Source organism: Anomaloglossus baeobatrachus, chromosome 6 (assembly GCF_048569485.1).
Source record: "Anomaloglossus baeobatrachus isolate aAnoBae1 chromosome 6, aAnoBae1.hap1, whole genome shotgun sequence".
Taxonomy (NCBI): domain Eukaryota; kingdom Metazoa; phylum Chordata; class Amphibia; order Anura; family Aromobatidae; genus Anomaloglossus; species Anomaloglossus baeobatrachus.
Window position 1 is genome coordinate 93,825,325 of NC_134358.1, and position 8,743 is coordinate 93,834,067.

Below are 8,743 nucleotides of genomic sequence, written 5' to 3' on the forward strand. Positions count from 1 at the left end.
CTCAAGTCAATATGCTGTGAGATTCAGGACACTTGCTGCAGAACTGGGGTGGTCAGAGAGGACTGTCATTCCACTGTTCTGGAGGGGATTAGCCTCGCACGTGAAGGACGCATTAGCGTCGCGTGAGGTAGCAACTACCCTTGAGGGCCTCATGACTCTGGCTACCCGCATTGACCTGCGGACCTCCGAACGTCAGCTGGAGCGCAGGTCAGAGGGTCGTTCAGCCACTGTAGTGGTATCTCCTACTGCACCTCCCTTAGAGGACATCTCTGTCCCTATGGACATCGCTAGGGTTGGTGTTGCTAGGTCTTCGAGTCGCAAGGGCATTTCCTGTTTCGCTTGTGGGCAGTATGGTCATTATGCCAACCGTTGCCCAAAGCGTCACGGTAAGCGACCGCAATTGGTGACCATAGCTTGAGGTAGACTGGACTCTGCGTCATCCATTAGGGTGACGTTTCCCGCGTCCATTTCCTTTAAGGGGTCAACATGGTCCACAAGGGCAAGTGTGGACACAGGTGCTGGGGATAGTTTCATCTCCTCCTCTTTTGCCCGGCGGCATGCCATCCCGCTGGTTCAAATGCCAAGGCCAGTGAGAGTCCGTGTGGTGGATGGGTCCTTGTTGCCCAAGGTAATTCACCAGCGGACAGTGCCCATTACCCTTGCCATGTCATCTGGGCATAGGGAGACCATTTCATTTCTGGTTCTCCCTAAGGGTGCAGATGATATTCTGCTGGGTATTCCTTGGTTGAAGCGGCATTCCCCACATATTGACTGGTCGTCTGGAATGATTACGTGGTGGAGCGAGTCTTGTAGCTCCCACTGCATGTCTCCATCTTCCGCTCGTCGCTCAGTGGTATCTGTGGCGACTATAGACCATTCGAGTGGGAGGGACGCTAGAGGGGGGGGTACTGTTACGAACTGGCGCCGCCATAGCCGCAAGCAGCCTGCTGCAGTTCCTGTTGCACCCAGGTGCCGGCTGCCGTTCTTGGCCGTGCCTCGGGTCGTCCAGTTGGCTACTCCTTCCACCACATCTAAGTGTGGAGAGTCGGCTAGTGCGCATGCATGCGCCGATTTACCCCAGCCAGAGTCTAAGACCAGTGTTTTGCCTAGTGAGCATGCTCAGCCTGATTGTGTTATGTCTGAGACTAAGTCCTCTGTTCAGGCAACTGAGCATGCTCCCACAATTAACCCTAACAGCCTCTTTGCACAGGTACTTGGACTTCGTGCTGTGTCTAAGTTCTGGGATGTGCCTACTGAGCATGCTCAAACTGATAGTCTGCTTTCTGAGCCTGTTGCTCAGGCTACTGAGTATGCTCAGGCACTTAGTGCATCAGAGGCTAGGTCCGGTAAGGACCTCACTGAGCATGTCCGTGAGGTGGCAGGCCCTGATAGGGCAGAGGGTGTCAGGTGTCCTGATGACGTGGCAACTCCGGACTGGCTCGCAGAGGCCCGCCCCTATGATCTGGCACCTCACCACTGGTCATCAGACGACGACTGGTGAAGTGTTTGGGGCGTGGCTGCCATGAGGTCATCAATGACGTGGCGGTTTCGGATAGGTCGCATGTGACATCACTGATAACATGGCACTCTGCTATTGGACCTTGGTGGTTCCACCCTGGGTTTGGGGCGGACCCAGGTTATAAAAGGGGCTGGAGACAACATGGAGGTGCGCAGTCTTCATTTAGAGTTCTTGGTGGCATAAGCCTTGTTGAAAGCGGTAGGTAGGGCTAGGCGAACGGTGCCTGTCACGCCAAGATTCGTGGCTCAGCACATGAGGGTCAGGCGCCGTGCTTCCTTGCTACCATTCCTGTTGTGCTAGAGCAGTCCAGTGGCGTTAACTGGGCTGCAGCTGCTGCGTCACCTGTTCAGTTGTGCCTCCTACGCACACGGACAGAATACCTGTTGCGTCACCTGTCTGAGAGTGCCCTCTATGCACACGGACAGTGTACCTGCTGCGCCACCTGTCCGGTTGTGCAGCGCACCCCAGAACCCCTGTGAAGTTAACAGGGTGTTCCTGGATTGGGTGTGTGAACCCTATTATCCTCCTCGGCTTCCCAGTCAAATTGCTACTGGTGTGACTACCTGGTCTGACGTGTCCTTTACACACGTGGCCAGTCGAGTGGTGGCCAGAAACGCTAATCGGAGGACCGCTCGGCCTGACGTGTCTTACACACGTGGCCGACAGGGCGCTGTCGCAGCGGTCTTCTCGGTCAACGCTAACTGGTTACCATCTGGTCTGACGTGTTGTTACACACGTGGTCGGAGTAGCGTCCGCTCCACCGAAACGCTAACTGGGTTGTCGTCCGATCTGACGTGTCCCTACACATGTGACCGGTTGCTTGAGTTATCTCAGAGCCATCCAGCTCTATAGTCTCCGCCTAACCCACAGGGTGCCAGCAGCTCCATTACCATCTGGAGCACGGTGGGCCCCGACTGGCGATTGGGATATATACCCCTGGTCCTAATCTGCCGGTCCCCCCGTAACAAGCTTCCCTCAGAGGTTCAATCTTCTTCCTTCTCTCTTCAAGTTCCACACAGACTGCCAATCTCCAAGTAAAACAGAGAGTTTAGTTTAATCCCTGGACGCCTCCCCCAGCCCTAGAGACAGAAACACTGTAGGGGGTGATTATCTGCAGACAATAGAATGTACACATAAGTAGTACAAATAATGGATAGTGAACCACGCCTAAACATGAACCCACACAAAATTGTACATGACCCACAATATCCCACCATCACAACCTGTCCAACCTTTTTAATAAGTGAGTATGCCATGAGGTCTACATAGACCTCTGGCCATCTCACTTAAGTCCATGTTGCTCAGCTGTGAATAGTCTATGGTTCTTCTTGCTGGGACAGTCCATCAGCATTCCGGTGTTGGCTTCCACACTTGTATTGGATAGAAAAGCTGTAGATAGTCCCTTGTATGCGGTAGGGTTGGAAGGACAAGCTTCCTTTTATGTCCTCCTTCACTCAAACTGTGTTTCCTGCACCCACAAATCAACATTGTAGATCTCCCACATCATTTCCTAGAAGAATATCTACAGGCAGGCCGCTCATCACCCCAACCACACATTGCTTGACTCCAAAGCCAAAGTCCAGACTCACAGTCGCCTTTGGAATATTCCTTTTTTGTCCTCCAGCCAATTCAAAAACAATCCCTGGTCCATGATGTATTGCCTCAGGCCGAACCACCCGGGGATCAGCTATTGTGAGAAATGCCCCAGAATCACAAAATCCAATGACTCTCTGTCCATCCAGCGCAACCTCCTGTAAGTGCTTGCTTTGATGGTAAGAGGAACTCGGGGCTGTGGCTCGCACTCCATGAACCCCTAGTGGCCGACCATGAGTTTCTGAATCATTAGGCAAGTCAACTTGAAGGGGTGAGAACTCTTCCCCCATTGTGTTCGGCTGTAGAGAATGAACAGGTCGATTTGGTGCAAAGTCATTCCTCAATCGACCAACAGGGCGTTTTGTAAATGCCCAGGCCATCCACATCGATAACATCTCCTCTGCTTCGTACTCCTTCCAGTGTGCATTCTGGAGAAGGCAGTAGGAGAACCTGGTGACAGAGGCTAGAGGCCATACACTCCAACAGGGGCATCTATGGTGCAGGGTTCAGCGGTACACTCCAGTGGAGGTGGTAGTAACTCTTCCTCAGGCGGGATGGAATGCACAAAATGTACTGGACGAGATGGAGGTGCGTGGGGCTCCCTCCGAGTCCTTGTGGGACAACTGGATTGCAGATACCAAGGTTGTCCGCACCCATAACATCTCCTCTCTGTGATCCCCCCCGGGCATGGTCGGAACTGTTGGGGCCATGGATTGTGAGCCATGGTTGTCATCGGTCTGTGGCTGGTTGGAGGGGCAGATATAACTGGAGAGGGCCGGGGAGCAGGAGCAGGCTGTGGCTTATTGTCCAGAAGCCCCCTCCATTGCGGTCGGATAGTAAAGGGGGCTTTACATGATAGCGATATCGGTACAGTTTTTAGCGTGCGCTCCCGCCCCCATCGTTTGTGTGACACGGGCATATCGCTGCCCTTCGCGCACAAAATCGCGCACCCCCATCACACGGCTTACCTGCCCTGAGATGTTGCTCTGGCCAACGATTCGCCTACTTTCTAAGGGGGCTGGTCATTCGGCATCACAGCGACGTCACACACCACGCGTCCAATAGAAGTGGAGGGGCAAAGATGAGCGGGACGTAACATCCCGCCCACCTCCTTCCTTCCGCATTGGCGGTGGAGGCAGGTAAGGACTGGAGATGTTCCTCGCTCCTGCGGTGTCACACACAGCGATGTGTGCTGCCGCAGCAACAAGGAACAACATCGCTAATAAGAGGTAAACGATGTTTTGTTTTAGGACGACCTCTCCGCGGCAAACGATTTTGGCCGCTTTTGCGATCGTTTTAGGTCGCACATAAGTGTCACACGCTGCGATATAGTTAATGAAGCCAGATGTGCGTCACTAACGATGTGACCTCGACAATAAAACATTAACGATATTGTAGCGTGTAAAGCCCCCTTAAGGGCCTCATCAGCCAGGGCTGCAGCTCCATCCAAGGTGCACGGCGTGCGCTCTCTGACCCATTCCCGTATTTCTGAGGGGACACTTATACAGAAAATGTTCTATAAGAAATACCTGTATAACGTTCTCCACAGTGAAGGCGTCTTCCGCTTCCAGCCATCTCTGACATGCCTGGGACATCTTATGAGCATATATCCTAAACGATCCCCCATGCATGGGAGGTCTCGGAACTTTGCCCTATGTGACTCTGGGGTGGTGGCATGGTAATCCAAGATAGTCCGCTTTACAATGTTGTAATCCAGGTTCTGCTGTAAGTCAATGGTGCGATAAACCTCTGCCAGGCTTCCATTCAGGAGTCCCACTAACAAACGCACCCAGCCAGAGTGGGGAACCTCCATCATGACACACTGCTGCTCAAAGTCCTTGAACAACCCTTTCACATCTCCGGAAGCCTCATCAAATGGCTTGAATTCCGCCCGGGTGATCCGCAAAGGCTCCTGGATCGCTGGGTTTACACTCCAACTCACATTACTCCCTCTGTCGGACTCCATTGCTTCTTGTCTCCTCTGTGCTCGGCGAGCAACTTCCTCCTTAAATTCCTGAGATACACCGGGGCCAAGAGCTGCCATTTCTTCTTCGAACCACACCACCCACTGGCTTTTTGGGGCAGGGATCCCCGTCCCCAGTGTTTGTCCGTCAGACATCTGGGAGGAGGTGGATTGGCTCTCACCCACAAATAGATCAATTAAGGCTTCTTTACTCAGTCCCTGGTAGCTCAGGCCCAGATCTTTGGCTCTCACCTTTGGACTGGAAGCATTCCAGTCTCTGTACTCACTCTGTTGGTGGATCTCCATTAGGCTGCGCTCTGTAGATCCCACTGCTGCCGCCAGTTGTCACAGGGTCCTTCTCCCATATCACACAATCAACAGAGCGAGAGATGACTGTACAATCCAAAGAGCATTTATTCCAAGTAATTTAAGATGATCCATAACATAATCCACAAAACCGAGGGTAAAATTAGTAAAAACACATGAATATAGTCAAGAAAGTGATAAATAAATGTCCTTGTCTCTCTGAGAAGCCACAGCTTCCCTCAGAGGTTCAATCTTCTTCCTTCTCTCTTCAAGTTCCACACAGACTGCCAATCTCCAAGTAAAACAGAGAGTTTAGTTTAATCCCTGGACCCCTCCCCCAGACCTAGGCACAGAAACACTGTAGGGGGTGATTATCTACAGACAATAGAATGTACACATAAGCAGTACAAATAATGGATAGTGAACCACGCCTAAACATGAACCCACTCAAAATGGTACATGACCCACAATATCCCACCATCACAACTCTGTTATATTTGTGGAAAAAAATCCCCCTCCGTAAAACGTATTTACGCTCCGTAAAACACCGTACAATGAATGCTGTGGGTCTTGATTTTACCGAATCCCCACATAAGGCACAAACTCAAAAACATGATATGAGTAAAGAGAAACAAGAGTTTTAAAAATGCAAACAGGTACAAAAGTGTATAAAACCTAAAATAATGTAGCCCCAATTTTTCCAATAAATAGAGGTGGGGATACAAAAGAAAGAGGACCACGAATGATCAAAGTGAAATACAAAATTTAATAATTTGTACAAAAGGTGATACAGGACACACAGTGGAGGCAGGCTAGATGGAAACAGCCTGCCAGGAAACAACCCACAGCAATACCAGGACACACCACCAGATGGCAGCCTGCTGACAGGCAACAATGTAATAAAGATAGTACAAGGTAAAAAATGGCCCGTAGAAAGTCAGAAGGGACAGTGTGGAAAACAAGTTATAAATAGGAGATCTGTAAAACCCCCTAAAGAGTCCCAAATGGCAAGAGGGCATAAATAATTAATCACTGTTACCTTGCGTCATGTCAGAGCAGAGATGGTGGATGTGTCCGGGCGTGGGGGCGGGGCTCAGGAAGATAGACCAACGTACGTTTCAATTTCTTTATCAGGGGAGAGGCATCCTGTTCCTATTTTATAAACCTACATCACTGCTAGCACTGCTATATCTATACATTACACTACATCTTATGTATTCCTATACGCTACAGAACTTTCTGACATATCATTACTTTGAATCTTATCACAAACACATATATACAGTGTATATATATATATATATATATATATATATATACAGTATATATAATATATATAATAGAATGAAATACACAATTTGGCCAGCTCACCACTTTCAGAATCTGGGGTTTCTCACGATGTCTGTACAGGATATCCCAGGTCCAGGTATAATGAAATGCAGATATAGACACAAATCCAGTAGTCTGCAGTCCAGGATGTATAAAATCTTCTTTTATTGCAAAATTTCTTTAAAATTCAGCAGTACAGGCATCCACCCAAACACAAGGTTAGCGATCCAACACGTTTCATCAGATAACAAGTCGTTAAATCTTATTCATGGATGTATATATATGTATATATATGTAAGGACACATTTGGTGTCTTCAGTGGTAGGAGCTCGACCGCTATCTTACTTGCTAGTTAGAGCAACACGTTGGCACCACCTGTAATCTGAATGAGAGAATATATGATCAGATGATTGTAGGTAGAAGATCCCTATGGGGAATAAAATAAAAAGTAAAAATATTACAACCTCCCCAAAATTTAAATCACTCCACATTTTTCCATATAAAAAATATATATTTTTTTTAAATAAATATATTTGGTATTGCTATGTCCATAAAATTCAGATCTATGAAAATATAAAATTATTAAAACTGGTGGTAAATAAAGTAAAAAAACAGCCATGAAAGCTGTTAATTCATCACTACATCTCTGAAAACAATACAAGAAGAAGCAATCAAAACATTCTACACAGCCAAAAATGGTATAAATGAAAACCTCAGCTTGATTCACAAAAATCAACCTCTTTTACCACTCATTAGATGGAAAAATAAGTCTGGTCTGACAAATTGACACAAACCTTTTTTTTGTTTTCTTTTTTAAGATATCTCTTTTTTTCATCTCTGAAACAAAGTAAACTATCCAAGTATGGTGTTCTAACACCCCGGGGTCGAAGGGGTTTCCACCCAGCACGTCGCCGGGCCGGGGATGCAGATCCTCTGCCTCGTTACGGGCTTGCCTGGCCCGGTTTCAAGACCCCGAGACATACATAAGGGAGGGAAGGCGATGGAAAGGAGGCAGGATGGGGGTGATAGTGACGGTTTTATGATCGTGAAGCCACCTGTGGTATGCGGCCAGTGATTGGCTGCCACTGCGAGTGCTGCTCTCCAGGCTGATGGTGAAGGTCGCAGCCGGGATGGTGTCGCTCCCTACAGGTGGAGTAGGTTTAGCCCGGGGAGCATGATAGAGGACGGACTGGGGTGGTGGTAGTACCCGTTGTTGCCGCAGCGCTGGGCGCTGGCACCGGCAAGTGAGAGGCAGAGGCATGGGCTGCGGTTCCAGGTCTTTTACTCACTGATAATTCAGGTGCTGCCCCAGTGTGCCGATCTTTGCCACGATGGGCACCAGCAGTTAATCCCCTCCTAACCCAGGATGGATATTGCCCCTTAAAAGTGGTGTAATACCCTGTGGCACCTGAATCCCAGGGGCACACATTGATTTTTGCTGCTTTTTTTCATGCATTTTTCCTTTAAGATTTTAATCAATACTGTTCGGGAAATCACATCCCAGCAAAGTTTATCAGAATCCTGACTTGCTGTGCACATGTTGCTTCTTTTTTCCATTGCAGATTTTGTTGCAGAAAAAAAGGAGTTTAAGCAAGGAAACCAGTTCCTGGACAGGGATTACACACAATTAGGTAAATAGCAATATGTGTATGTATTTTAAAATATAACTTTTATTAAACCAATTAAAACCTAAAACAGGTACCTAAACAAACAATGATTACCACCAGATTAACGTGTGGACAAATTTGCACAGTCGCCCACAATTAGGCCCTATTAACATGCAGCGTGGCTAAATCCCAACCGGGATAAGGTAAGGACAGTGGCACTAGGCTCTGCCACTTATAAATATCAACAGGGAAAACCTCAGTTACTTCAGTGGGTGTAAAATAGTGAGTTTATGGAGATTGATTCATAGACTGGATTACATATATTCATAAATATATGTATATCGCCCATCCCTTTAAGGATGCCTGTGTGTTGGAAAATGCTAAACCAAGAGTTTGAGATGGTAAGAACCAAACTCATCTGTTAGT